The sequence below is a fragment of the Notamacropus eugenii genome, chromosome 3 (genome assembly GCF_028372415.1).
Source record: "Notamacropus eugenii isolate mMacEug1 chromosome 3, mMacEug1.pri_v2, whole genome shotgun sequence".
In the NCBI taxonomy this organism is placed as follows: Eukaryota; Metazoa; Chordata; class Mammalia; order Diprotodontia; family Macropodidae; genus Notamacropus; species Notamacropus eugenii.
This window is the reverse complement of record NC_092874.1, coordinates 415,866,732-415,882,291: the sequence shown is the minus strand read 5'-3', so window position 1 is coordinate 415,882,291 and position 15,560 is coordinate 415,866,732. Positions and strand designations below refer to the sequence as shown.

The following is a 15,560-nucleotide window of genomic DNA, read 5'->3' as shown; positions in this document are numbered from 1 at the left end:
GTACATTTCACTTTGCATCATCTTCTACAAGTCTTTCCAGGTTTTTTTGAAAGCATCATGCTCATCATTTTTATATTATAAGAATATTCTGTCTTAAACATATGCCATAATTTGCTCAATCATTCCCCAGTTATTAGGTATCCCCTCCATTTCCAATACTTTGCCACTAGAAAAGAGCTGCTATAAATATTTTTATACATGTAAGTTTTTTTTCCTTTTTTTTTAAAAAAATCTCATTTGGCGTATATACCTAGTAGTGGTACTGGTAGTTGGTTTTATAGCCCTCTAGCCAGAGTTCCAAATTGTTCTACAGAATGTTTGAATCAGTTCACAATCGCACCAATAGTACATTAATGTCCCACTTTTTGCACATCCCCTCCAACATTTTTCATTTTCCTTTTTCTGCCCTATTAGCAACCTAAGAGGTAGGAAGTAATACCCTAGAAATGTTTTAATTTACATTTCTCCAATTTATAGTGATTTTAGAGCATTTTTTCATGTGGTAATAGATAGCTTTGATTACTTCACCTGAAAACTGTCCATATCTTTTGGTCATTTATCAGGTAATGACTTTCATCTTTATAAATCTGACTCAGTTCTCTTTATGTTTGAAAAATGTGGCCTTAATCAGAGAAACTTGGATCAATTTCTTTTCACAGTGCTGTTGCCAAATATATTTCCCTCCATCCTGTTCCCCCTTGTTTAGCCAATTCTTTTTCTTCTTTGACCCTGTTCCTCTTCAAAAGTGTTTTGCTTCTGACTGTGCCTTCCATGAATCTGACTTCCCTTATATCAATGTCCCTTTCTTATCCCCTTCCCCTTCTACTTTCCTGTAGAGTAAGAGGAATTTCTATACCCAAAGGAGTATGTACGTTATTCTCTTTTTGAGCCAATACTTATGAAAGTTACCTTCACTCACTACTTCCCCTCACTTCTCCCCCTATAAAAGTTTTTTCTTGACTTTTGTATGTGATATAATTTATCCCATTCTGCCTCTTCCTTTTACTTTCTCCTAGTACATTCCTCTCTCATCCCTTAGTTTCATTTTTTAGCTGTCATCTCTTCATATTCAACTCCCACTTCTGCCTTCTGTCTATATGTACTCCTATCTTCCTTAATAATGAGAAAGCTCATGTGGGGATGGAAATAGTTTAACCTTATTAAGTTCCTTATGATTTCCATTTCCTCTTTACCTTTTTAAGCTTTTCTTGAGTCTTGTATTGAAAGTCAAATTTTCTATTCAGCTCTGGTCTTTTCAGCAAAAATACTTGGAAGGACTTCCAGTAGCTATGATGGCTAAATAAGCAGCAAATCACTATAACTCTCCCATATTCATCTCCAAACATCCATAAAATAGATCTCCCAAGCAAATTCTGGAACAATAGAACTAGCAAAAAAGTGGAGCAAAGCAATATTTGAGTCTAAGAAATTTGGAGAATAGGCAAGAAAGATCTGTCTCACTCAGGGGAAAAGGTAGCACAGTCCAGGTTGGAGATCATACCATCAAATCAGCATCAAGACTCCATCAGAAAACCAGCAGGAGATTCTGAGTCCCCATAGAACTGGTAAGCACCAACACCAGGAAACTACATCACACACACACACACACACACACACACACACACACACACACACACACACACATATAAGATGAGCAAAAAACAATGAAAAGAATTCGACCATAGAAAGTTATGGTGACAGAAAAGACCAAGACACAAACTCAAAAGAGGACAACAATGTCAAAAATCTTATGGACAAAAACCCCAAAGAAAAATATGAAGTGTTCACAAGCCCAGAAAGACTCAAGAAAGAGCTTAAAAATCTTATGAGAGGTACATGAAAAAAATAGGAAAACAATTGACAGCAATGCAAGAGAATTATGAAAAAAAGGCTGTAGCTTGGAAATTTGCTTAAAAAGTAGAATTTGCCAAATGGAAAGGGAGGTTTAAGAAACAGCACGCTGAAAAAGCAACTGTTTAAAGAGTATAATCAATGAAATTCAAAAGAAGATACAAATACTAATTGAGGAAAACAGCACCTTGCAAAGTAGAATTAGGGAAGTGGAAGCTAATGACTCTACGACACATCAAAATTCAATCAAACAAATTCAAAATAATTTTTAAAATGGAAAAAAATGGTAAAATTATGTCAAAGGACAAACAACTAACCTGGAAAATGGATTCAGGAGAGGCAATATCAAAAACGTTGTACTAAATGGAAGCCATAACCCAAAGGAGGACCTGGATAGCATTTTTCAAGAGGTTATTAAGAAAAACTGCCCTTATGTCTTGGAACCAGAGGGAAAAATAGGTATTGAAAATCCACTGATCACCTCAGGAAAGAGATCCCCAAATAAAATCTCCAAAGAATATATAGCCAACTTTGAGAACGATCATCTCATACAAAAAAAAAAAAAAAAGCTACAAGTGATAAGAGGGAAACAATTTAAATAGTGGTGAGTCACAATCAGGTTCACATAGTACTTGACAGCTGATATATTAAAGGTTTGGAATTCATGATACATGACCTTCTGGAGGGCAAAGGGACTAGGAATACAACCAAGAATCAAGGAGAGAAAATGGTCTTTCAATTAAATAAAACTATTTCAAAGCTTCATAAGGAGATCAAAATAAACCAAAAATTTGACCTTTAATAGCAAGACCCAAAAGAAGTATAAACAGGTAAAAAGGGAAACTAAAATTAAATGGGGCTGAACTGTTTAGTTCCATGAATGTTAAGATGATGCTGGTAACTCTTAAATTGCTCACAGTACAAATAAAAGGAATACACACAGACAAAGGATATGGGTATAAGGATAATTGAGGGAATGACAAAAAATTAAGGAATGAGAAAGAAGGGTACAATGGGTGCAGAAGAAAGGGAGAGGTAGAATGGAATAAATTATTTCACAAGGAGAGATCTGAAAGACCTATTACAGTGGAGGGGAAGATGAAAGAGTGGAGGATAGACATCACTTGAACATTACTTTTATCAGTATTTGCTGAAAGAGGCAATAATATGTGCAATCAATTGAATACAAGAATGTACCTTGTCCAAAAGGGAAGTAGGAAGGGAGGAGATTAAGTAAAAGGAGGACTGGAACAGACACAAGGAAGGACATGTCAGAGGAGGTGGTCGACAGAAGTAAAATACTGATGAGGTGGGAAAGGATGAAAGAAGAAAGAGAACATACAGGAGGAAAAATACAAAAGAGGGAAATGCGCAGTTAGTAAATGTAACTGTAAATCCAAAAGGAATGAATTCTCCCATAAAATTCAAATAGATAGCAGAGTGGATCAAAAATTGGAATCCCAAAATATGTTGCTTACAAGAAAGACACTTGTAAAAGACACAAACGCACACACACACACACACACACACACAGAGTAAATATATGGGGATAGGCCAGATTTTATTATTCTCCAGCTAAAGTTAAAAAAAAAAATCAGACTCAGTATTCCTAATTTTAGACAAAGTAAAAGCAAAAATGGACCTAATTTTAAAAAATGAGGAAGGAAACTACATCTACCGAAAAGGACAGACTACATCTATCTAAAAGACAATGAAGTAATCATATTAGAAGAGCAAAGAACAGTCTACCTGTCAGCTCTGTGGGGAGGGGAAGCATTCATGATAAAACAAGATAGAAAGCATTATGAAATGTAGAATAGATAATTTTGATCACATTAAATTGCAAAGTTTTGTACAGCAAAAGCACTGCAAACATGATTAAAAGGAAAGCAGAAAATTGGGAAATAAACTTTACAGCAAGTGTCTCTGATAAAGCCCTTTTTATTTATTTATTCATTCATTCATTCATTCATTCATTCATTCATTCATTCATTTATTTATTTATTTATTTAATTTTTGAATATTCATTTTCACAAAATTTTGCGTTCCAAATTTTCTCCCTATTTCTCCCTTCCCTCAACTCCAAAACACGAAGAATTCTAATTGCCCCTATCACCAATCTGCCCTCTCTTCTAACATCTCTCCCTTCCCTTATCCCCATCTTCTCTTTTGTCCAGTAGGGTAAGATAGCTTTTTATATCCCATTACCTGTATTTCTTATTTCCTAGTTGTAAGAACAATACTCAACAGTTGTTCCTAAAACTTTAAGTTCCAACTTTTCTTCATCCCTCCCTCCCTACCCATTCCCTTTGGGAAGGCAAGCAATTCAATATAGGCAATATCTGTATAGTTTTGCAAATGACTTCCATAATAGTGGTGTTGTGTAAGTCGAACTATATTTCCCTCCATCCTATCCTGCCCCCCATTGCTTCAATTCTAACTTTTTATCCTGTCCCTCCCCAAGAGTGTTGACTTCAAATTGCTCCCTACTCCCACTGCCCTCCTTTCCATCATCCCCCCACCCTGCTTATCTCCTTCTCCCCCACTTTCCTGTATTGTAAGATAGACTTTCATACCAAAATGAGTGCATTTTATTCATTCCTTTAGTCGAATGTGATGAGAGCAAGCTTCATGTTTTTTCTCTCACCTCCCACCTTTTTCCCTATGAAAAGTCTTTTGCTTGCCTATTTTATGAGAGATAATTTGCCCCGTTCCATTTCTCCCTTTCTCCTCCCAATATATTTCTTTATCAACACTTAATTTCATTATTTTAATATATGATCCTATCCTATTCATTTCGCCCTATGCTCTCTGTCTCTCTCTTTCTCTCTCTATGTATGTGTGTGTGTGTTTGTGTGTGTGTGTGTGTTTGTGTGTGTGTGTGGAATCTCACTAACTACCCAGAAACTGAAAAAAGTTTGAAGAGTTACAAATATTGTCTTTCCATGTAGGAATGTAAATAGTTCAACTTTAGGAAGTCCTTTAGTAAGTCCTTTATAATTTCATGCTTTGACAAACTGGCAAGTTACAAAATAAACACGGGAAAATCATCTGCATTTCTATATATTACTCACAAAGACCAACCGCTAGAGATAGAAATGGAAGTCTCATTGAAAGCTATGGTAGACACTACAAAATATCTTAGAGTCTACCTGACAAAACAAGCCCAGGGACTATATGAGCACAATTACAAAACACTTTTCACACAGTTAAAGTCAGTTCTAGGTAAGTGGCAAAACATCAGTTTCTCACGGGTAGTCTGAATATAACAAAAATGAAAGTTTTACCTAAAATTAATTTGCTTATTCAGTGCCATACCAATCAAACTACCAGATAATTGTTTTCTAGAGCTAGAAAAAATATCAAAATTCATCTGGAAGAACAAAAGTTCCAGAATATCAAGGGAACTGATGAAAATAAATGCTAGGGAAGATAGTCTAGGGCTACCAGATCCCAAATTATTATTATTATAAAGCAACAATCATCAAAATCACTTTGTAGTTACTGAAAAACAGAGGGTTAGACCAGTGAATTATGTTAGGTACTCAATATACAGTAGTCAATTAATATAGAAATCTACTGTATGATAAACCCAAGGACCCCAGCTTCTGGGTAAGAACTCACTGACAAAAATTGCTGGGAAAACTGGATAACAGTGTGACATAAACTGGGCATAGACCAATGCTTTACATCATACACAAGAATAAACTCCAAATGGATACAAAATCTAGGTATAAAGATTGATCTTATAAACAAATTATGGTAGCAAGGAAGAGTATATTTGTCAGATTTATGGAGAATCGAGAAATTTATGACCAAACAAGAGGCAGAGAACCTTATAAAGTGCAAAATGCATAACTTTGATTACATTTAAGGGGAAGGTTTTTGCATAAACCACTCATTGCAACAAAGATTAGGATGGAAGCAGAAAACCGGGAAAGAATATTTGCAACTAGTGTCTGTGATAAAGGCCTCATTTCTAAAACATATAAAAAAATTTATCAAATATACAAGAAATCAAGTCATTTCCAACTGACAAATGGTCAAAGGATATGAACAGGCTGTTTTCAGAGGAAGAAATTAAAACTCTTTATAATCCACTGGTGATTCAGTCTGCCCAGGCTGCAACTTCTCTGCTACAGCCATGTTTGTGCTGGTGCAGCCCTCATGCTCTGTACTCCTCCACCCTGGTGTAACAGATCCTTCTCATTAACCTTTCAGGCCAGCATGGGCTTGAAATTGGCTGCACTCTGTGTCTTAGTGGTTTCTGCCACTCTAAAATTTATTGAGATTCGTTTTTTAGAGTCACCTGAAGGGATGTGAGGAAGAGTTCAGTTGAGTTCCTGCTTTCACTCTGCTATCTTGGCTCCATCCCATTGAGACTGTATTTTTCAGTTGTGGTTCAGTTTTACCACACTGATTACTAACTTAGAAAAGCTCACTAACTTATCACTCTACTCCCTAAAATGTACTACCCAAAATTCCACAAAACATTGAGACATGATTTGATGACAGAAGAGTATGAAGTATCTTTTCTTTTGTAATTCAACCTAAACTGGAATTAGATTTCTTCCTAATCTTTTCAAAGTCCCCTAAGAGTTTTGGAAAGACCAGCTCTCTATCTATACCTTCATTTTCTTCGCTGAATTTTGAACATGAACTTCATATTTGGTCCTTTCCTGTTTTATAATCTTATTTTCACCCCAAAATTTAGTTTGTATTCATTTCTGTGTTCTTGAATTTTAGTCAACATGCTAGCTATTGGTCCCAGCTTTAATAATAACTATAATTCAATCTGAAATAATTTACCTTTTTAAGAATAGGGACTAAAAATCATAACTGGGAATGTGAATGGAATGAACTCTCCCATAAAACGGAGACGGATAGCAGAATGGATTAAAAGCCATAATCCAACAATATGCTGCTTACAAGAAACACATTTGAAATGGGGGGATACACATAGGATAAAGGTCAAAGGATGGAGCAGAATATATTGTGCTTCAGCTCATGTAAGAAAGGCAGGAGTAGCAATCCTAATCTCAGACAAAGCGAAAGCAGAAATAGATCTAATCAAAAGGGATAATGAAGGAAACTATATCCTGCTAAAAGGCACCATAGACAATGAAGCAATATCATTACTAAACATGTATGCTCCAAGTGGTATAGCATCCAGATTCTTAGAGGAGAGGTTGGGGGAGTTGAAGGAAGAAATTGATAGCAAAACTATACTAGTGGGGGACCTCAACCTCCCCCTCTCTGAACTCGATAAATCCAACCTCAAAATAAACAAGAAAGAGGTTAAGGAGGTAAATAAAACTCCGGATAAGGTAGATATGATAGATCTTTGGAGAAAATTAAATGGGAACAGAAGGGAATATACCTTTTTCTCAGCGGTACATGGAACATTTACAAAAATTGACCATGTACTAGGACATAAAAATCTCAAAATCCAGTGCAGAAAGGTAGAGATAATCAATGCATCCTTTTCAGATCATAATGCATTAAAAATTACATGTAATAAAAGGCCATGGAAAGAGAAACCAAAAATCAATTGGAAACTAAATAATCTAATTCTAAAGAAGGGTTGGGTTAAAGAAGAAATCATAGAAACAATCGACAATTTCATTCAAGAGAATGACAATAGTGAGACAACATACCAAAACTTATGGGATACTGCAAAAGCAGTTATTAGGGGAAGTTTTATATCTTTGAATGCTTACATAAATAAAATAGAGAAAGAGGAGATCAATGACTTGGGCTTGCAGTTGAAAAAGCTAGAAAAAGAACAAATTGAAAATCCCCAAGTAAATACCAAATTAGAAATACTGAAAACCAAAGGAGAGATTAATAAAATTGAAATTAAGAAAGCTATTGAATTAATAAATAAAACCAATAGTTGCTTTTAGGAAAAAACTAATAAAATTGATAAACCTTTGGTCAATCTGATTAAAAAAAAGAAAGAAGAAAACCAAATTACTAATATTAAAAATGAAAGGGGTGAACTCACCTCCAATGAGGAGGAAATTAAAACAATAATTAGAAACTACTTTGCCCAACTTTATGCCCACAAATTCGATAATCTAAACGAGATGGATGAATATTTTAAAAAATACAAATTGCCCAGATTAACACAAGAGGAAGTTGAATACTTAAACAACCCCATCTCAGAAAAAGAAATTGAACAAGTCATCAATGAACTCCCTAGGAAAAAATCTCCAGGGCCAGATGGATTCACAAGTGAATTCTATCAAACATTTAAAGAACAGTTAATTCTAATACTACATACACTATTTTTCAAAATCGGGGAAGAAGGAGTCCTCCCAAATTCTTTCTATGATATAAATATGGTTTTGATACCCAAACCAGGAAGAGACAAAACAGAGAAAGAAAAGTATAGACCAATTTCCCTAATGAATATAGATGCAAAAATTTTAAATGAGATTTTAGCAAAACGAATACAGCATCTTATCACAAGATTAATACATTACGATCAGGTAGGATTCATACCAGGACTACAGGGCTGGTTCAATATTAGGAAAACTATTAGCATTATCGATCACATCAACAACAAAGCTAACAAAAACCACATGATTATCTCAATAGATGCAGAAAAAGCTTTTGACAAAATACAACACCCATTCCTACTAAAAACATTGGAGAACATAGGAATAAAGGGAACTTTCCATAAAATAATAAGCAGTATCTATCTAAAACCTTCAGCAAGCATTATATGCAATGGGGATAAGCTAGATGCATTCCCAATAAGATCAGGGGTGAAACAAGGTTGTCCATTATCACCACTATTATTCAATATGGTACTAGAAATGTTAGGTGTAGCAATTAGACAAGATAAAGATATTCAAGGAATAAGAATAGCCAAAGAAGAAACTAAGTTATCACTCTTTGCAGATGATATGATGATTTACCTAGAGAATCCCAGAGATTCAAGTAAAAAATTACTTGAATTAATAAACAACTTTGGCAAAGTTGCAGGGTACAAAATAAACCCACACAAATCTTCTGCGTTCCTATATATTAGCAACAAAGTCCAACAGCAAGAGATAGAAAGAGAAATCCCATTTAAAGCTAGGGTAGACAGTATAAAATACTTAGGCGTCTAACTGCCAAAACAAACCAAGGGATTATATGAACACAATTACAAGACACTTTTTGCACAAATAAAGTCAGATTTAAGTGGAAAAACATTAGTTGCTCATGGATAGGCCGTGCTAATATAATAAAAATGACAATTCTACCCAAATTAATATACTTATTTAGTGCCATACCAATTAAACTATCAGACAATTACTTTCTAGAGCTGGATAAAATAATATCAAAATTCATTTGGAAAAACAAAAGGTCCAGAATATCAAAGGGACTAATGAAAAGAAATGCTTGGGAAGGTGGCCTAGCGCTACCAGACCTCAAACTCTACTATAAAGCAGCAATTATCAAAACCACTTGGTATTGGCTAAGAAACAGAGAGGTAGACAAGTGGAATAGACTTGGCACTCAAGATGCAGTAGGCAAGGAATATAGCAACCTTCTGTTTGATAAACCCAAGGACCCCAGCTTCTGGGATAAGAACTCATTGTTTGACAAAAATTGCTGGGAAAACTGGATAACAGTGTGGCGGAAATTAGGCATCGACCCATATGTGACACCGTACACAAGAATAAAGTCCAAATGGGTACATGATTTAGGTATAAAGATTGATACCATGAATAAACTGGAGAAGCAAGGGATAGTGTATTTATCAGATCTATGGAGAAGGGAAGAATTCTTTACTAAAGGAGAGATAGAAAGCATTATGAAATGCAAAATGGATAACTTTGATTACATTAAACTGAGAAGTTTTTGCACAACCAAACCCAATGCAACCAAAATCCGGAGGGATGTAGTAAATTGGGAAAGAATTTTTACAGCTAAGCTCAGGGATAAAGGCCTCATTTCTAGAATATATAGAGAACTGACCCATATGTATAATCATACAAGTCATTCCCCAATTGATAAATGGTCAAAGGATATGAACAGGCAATTTTCAGAAGAAGAAATTAAAGCTATCTATAATCATATGAAAAAATGCTCTAAATCACTATTGGTTAGAGAGATGCAAATCAAAACAACTCTGAGGTACCACATCACACCTATAAGATTGGCAAACATGACAGAACAAGAAAATGATAAATGCTGGAGAGGATGTGGGAGAGTTGGAACACTATTTCATTGTTGGTGGAGCTGCGAGCACATCCAACCATTTTGGAGAGCAATTTGGAACTATGCCCAAAGGGCTACAAAAATGTGCATACCCTTTGACCCAGCAATATCGCTACTAGGACTATATCCCCAAGAGATCATAAAAATGGGAAAGGGTCCCATATGTACAAAAATATTTATAGCAGCACTCTATGTAGTTGCCAAAAATTGGAAGTCAAGGGGATGTCCATCAATTGGGGAATGGCTGAATAAATTATGGTATATGAATGTAATGGAGTACTATTGTGCCATAAGAAATGATGAACAAGAAGACTTCAGAGAGGCCTGGAAGGACTTATATGACCTGATGCTGAGTGAAAGGAGCAGAACCAGGAGAACTTTATGCACAGCAACGACCACAGTGTGTGAGAGTTTTTTCTGGTAGACTCAGATTTTTGTAATAACACAAGAACTTCTTACAAAAAAAAAAAAAATCCCAATGGTAGTTCTCACAGCAAAATGCCTTCCACACTCAGAGAGAGAAATATGGAAGTCACTCACATAATGTAACAGATCATGTTTGTGTATGTGTATGTGTTTGTGTATCATGTTCTGATTTGTTATACGATTTCTTTCATTTATCTTAGTCTGACTACATAGCATGACTATAGTGAAAATATACTCAATAGGAAAGTATATGTAGAATCTATACAGAATTGTATGCAGTCGTGGGGAGGGAAGGGGGGAGTGGGGAGTAGGTGGGGGGGATAAAATCACAATTGTATGGCAGTGATTGTTAAACATTAAAAAATAAAAAAAATAAATAAAAAAATGCTCTTAATCACTACTGATTAGAGAGATACAAATCAAAACAACTCTGAGGTACTGCATCACATCTATCAGATTGGCTAACATGACAAAACTGAAAGATAATAAATTTTGGAGATGTTGGAGATTTGGAATACTAATTCATTGTTCGTGGAGCTGTGAGCTGATCCATCCATTTTGGAGAGCAATTTTGAACTATACCCAAAGGGCTACAGAAATGTGCATACCCTTTGACCCAACAATACCTCTTCTAGGATTGCATCCCAAAGAGATCATAAAAATGAAAAAAGGATCCACATGAACAAAAACATTTATAGCATCTCTTTTTGTAGTGGTCAACAACTGGAAATCTAGGGGATGCCTATCAATTGGTGAATGACTAAACAAGTTGTGGTATATGAATGTAATGGAATGCTATTGTGCTATAAGAAATGACAAACAGGCAGACTTCCGAAAAACCTGGAAAGACTTGTATGAACTGATGCTGACTGAAATGAGCAGAACCAGGAGAACATTATACTCAGTAACAGCCACAGTGTTGTGAGGACTCTTTCTGATAGAGTTAGCCCTTCACAACAATGTAAGGACCTAAAACATTTCCAAAAGACTTGATTCAAAATGCCATCCACATTCAGAGAAATAATGATGGATTCAGAATGCAGAATGAAGCAGACTCTTTTCTCTTTTGTTATGCTTTCTTCTGGTTTGTTTTTTCTCATGGTTTCTTCTATTTGTTTTTATCCTTCTAAGCAGCATTACTAATGTGAAAATGTGTTTTATAAGAATGTATGTGTAGAACCTATATAATAAGACTTCATGCCATCTTGGGGAGAAAAGGGTGAGGAAGGGGGAGAAAAATTATGAAAGTGATTTGTTGAAAACAAATAAATTAAGTTAAAAAATAAAAAAAAGAATAGGGACTAAAATATGACATGCATCTCGTTTTTTAAAGGAGGACTTGGACATAATCTAACTAGGACAGAAGTTGGGGAAAGAAACATGTAATATTAAGGCTTCTATCAGCCTTATGATTTCAATGTTATTTGTATCTAATTAAAATCAAAAAGTCAGTTGATAATATTTAATTTAGTTTGTCATGTTCCTGATGACATTACAAAGTTAAGTTTCTTAGACTTAACACACAGATTGAGTCTGCATTAAGATAATACTTTTATTGTTTACCTATTTGTGTTCCACAGACATTATTGATATTTAAATCTGAAAAAAAAATTAGTTAATAATGTTATTTGGTGATCGTAGTATATTAATGATGTTATTACGAATTGATGTTTTGGGGACAATAGTGGATTTTGCAGGTTGTTATTAAGTTAAATTGAATCTTCAAATCTTTGAGTTCCATGATTTTTACCATAGCTGAATTCGTTCTCTGGATTTTTTTTTAGAAGTTTCTGATTTTCTAAATAGTTCAGTATCCTCCTTTTGTATAATGAAGCATTTTTCATATTTCTAAATTAATATTTTATCTTAGAAATGCATTGCATGATCACTATTTCTTTTAAATTAGAATTCCCTATGTATGCATAACACTGAAAAATTCAAGACATTCTAAAACATTTTAATGATTATCCTCTTTTTCTATGAAAATTCCAATACCATCCTCATGTGTATATATACATACTCACATAAGTGCACATTAAATATATACATATACACACATATATGTGTGTGGGTGTGCATGTATATGTGTATATATATATATCCATATATGTACACACACATTTTATATATATATATATATATATATATATATATATATATATATATATATATATATATATATATATATATATATATATAATATGTGTGTGTGTAAATATATATAATATGTATGTATACTCCCTGTCAGTAAAACTCTTCCTTGTAGAAAGACAAGCAATGTAGTGGCCAAGAAGAGGAATAATATATAAGGAGTCTTGAAGTATACATTGAGATCATATTGTGAACATATTTAAAAACCTGAGTTTATTTTTTATCCTAAAGGCATCAGGAATCTATAGCAGTTTAGTGAATAGGAAAATGACATGATCAGAATTGCTCTTAAGAAAAATAATTTTGGACTTTGGGTTGAGTATATATTGCACTGGGGAGAGACAAGTAAGGGAGACAATAAGGTGTCCAATTCGATAGTACAGGGGAAATGCAATGGGGGTATGAATAAACGTGGTGGCTGTGAATGTAGAGAAAATGGAACAGGTGAGAAAGATCTTGTGCTAGTAGGAAGAACTACTAGATTTGCCAGCTAGCTGTATATGAGAGGTAAGAAAGTGAAAAATCCAGGATTATCTTCAGGTTACAAATCCTAGAGACCAGAAAATGGTTGTGTCTTTAAGAGAAATAGAGAATTTTTGAAAAGATAGGTTAAAAAATGTTCTAATAAAAGTGATAGAAATGAAGGGGCAGAATCAAGATGCAGGATTAATAGCACAGACTTGCTAGCTAGCACTCTCCCTGCAAACACAGTCAAATATCTGTTGAAAAGGACTCTAAACACATTCTGGAGCTGCAGAACCCATGGGATTACTGAGTGAAGCAAATGTTAAACCCAAGACTGCCTGGAAGGTCACCAGGAAATGTCTATTGCTCTGTGCTGGTAGCAGAGAACAGCCTAATGTGGGCTATGCTGGCACAGACAGAAACTGAGCACGCCTCACAGGACAAAATCTCCGGCACTTGTGATGGTTTCCAGACGTTATGACTCCAAAATACCGAGGACAAATTAGAAGGTGAACAGAAAAGATCTGTGGGACCTTTGGAGGAGAGTAGAGTTGTCAGGCCCCAGCTCTGGAGGGGGTGGAGTAGTCCAGGGAGGGGGAGCTTGCAGTACCAGCAGCAGGGGCAGGGGCAGAGGCAACAACAGCAACTGTTTCTGGATCTTAGTACACCCCACCTCCACTGGAAGCAGAGAACTACCTTGAAAAAGAGCTCAAAACTGAAGCAAATAACTGGGGACATGAGCAAAAACCAGAAAAAGAATCAGACTAAGCAACCTTAGTTTGTGGACGAGGAAGACAAACTATACAAACAGAAGACAACATAGTCAAAGTTCCTACATCCAAAGCTTCCAAGAAAAATATTAATTGGTCAAAGATTAGAATTTAGTAGAAAGAAGCTAATAAATCAAGAAATTATAAAACAAAGCCAAAGGAATGAAAAGATAGCAGACAATGTGAAATAACTCATTGGAAAAAACAACTGATCTGGAAAATAGATACATGAGAGAAAGTTTAAAAATTCTGGGACGCTCTGAAGTCTATGTTCAAATAAAGACCCTAAACATCATTTTTCAAGAAATTGTCAGGGAAAACTGCCCTGTTATTCTAGAACTAGAGGGTAAAATAGATATTGGCTCTATTGAACCTCCTCCTGAAAGAGATCCCAACAGGAAAGCTCATAAGAAAATTGTAGCCAAATTCCAGGGCTTCCAGGTCAAGCAGAAAATATTGCAAGCAGCCAGAAAGAAATTGCAGGGCTTGGAATAAAATATTCCAGAGGTCAAAGGAGCTGGGATTAAAAACAAGAATTATCTATCCAGCAAAACTGAGTATAATACTGCTGAGGACAGAAAGGTCATTCAATGAAATAGAGAACTTTTAAGCATTCTTGTGGAAATGACTAGAGCTGAGAAGAAAATTGACTTTCAATCACAAGAATCAAGAGAAGCATGAGAAGAAGAAAGGGCGGGACCAGCAGGGAGCGCAGCTGTGTGCTATGAGGGCCGGAGTCCGAGAGGAGTCGGGGCTTAGCTGCAGATCTTTTGGGGGCCTCTCAAATGCTGGCACCATGTCTATTATGTCCTATAATGGAGGGACCATCATGGCCATGAAGGGGAAGAACTGCTTGGCCATTGCAGCGGATATAGTTGCTTCTGCATCCTGGCCTAGATGGTAACCACCGACTTCCAGATCTTCCCCATGTGTGACCACTTATATATTGGCCTGGCTGGACTCGCCCCTGACATGCAGACCTTAGCTCAGCGCCTCAAATTCCGGCTGAATTTACATGAACTGAAGGAAGGACGACAAATCAAGCCTTATACCCTCATGAGCATGGTAGCCAACCTCCTCCATGAGAAACGGTTTGGACCCAGCACTGAGCCAGTCATTGCTGGTTTGCACTTTAAGACCTTTCAGCCCTTTATTTGTTCCTGCGACTTCATTGGTTGACTGATGACTTTGTGGCCAGTGGTACCTGCTCAGAGCAGATGTATGGGATGTGTGAGTCCCTCTAGGAACCTGATGTGGAACCTGAGAACGCTTTTTGAAGCCATCTCCCAAGCTAAGCTGAATGCTGTGGATCGGGACGCTGTGTCAGGAATGGGGATGATTGTCTATATCATTGAGAAAGACAAGATCACCACCCGGACACTGAAGGCAAGGATGGACTAAGTCCGCCCTCCCCCATTTTCCTCTCCCAGAACCTATTCATCTTTTCTTAAAAAAAAATAAAAGTAATGATGAGAGAGAGAGAGAGAGAGAGAGAGAGAGAGAGAGAGAGAGAGAGAAGTATGAAAAGATAAGCAGGAGAGAGAAATCAAAAGGTACTTCCTAAAGTTGAACTGTTTACATTCCGACATGGAAACATCATATTTTCAACTCTTGAGACTTTTCTTGGTATTAGAGTAGTTGGAGGGATTATATACATATAGACAGAGGGCACAGGGTGAG

The 15,560-nt window shown here is 35.9% G+C and overlaps 1 pseudogene; it reads left to right on the top strand.

Moving 5' to 3' along the window:
- The first annotated feature begins 14,676 nt into the window (after nt 1–14,676).
- LOC140531730 (proteasome subunit beta type-3 pseudogene) lies at nt 14,677–15,281 on the top strand (annotated as a pseudogene).
- The last annotated feature ends 279 nt before the right edge of the window (nt 15,282–15,560 follow it).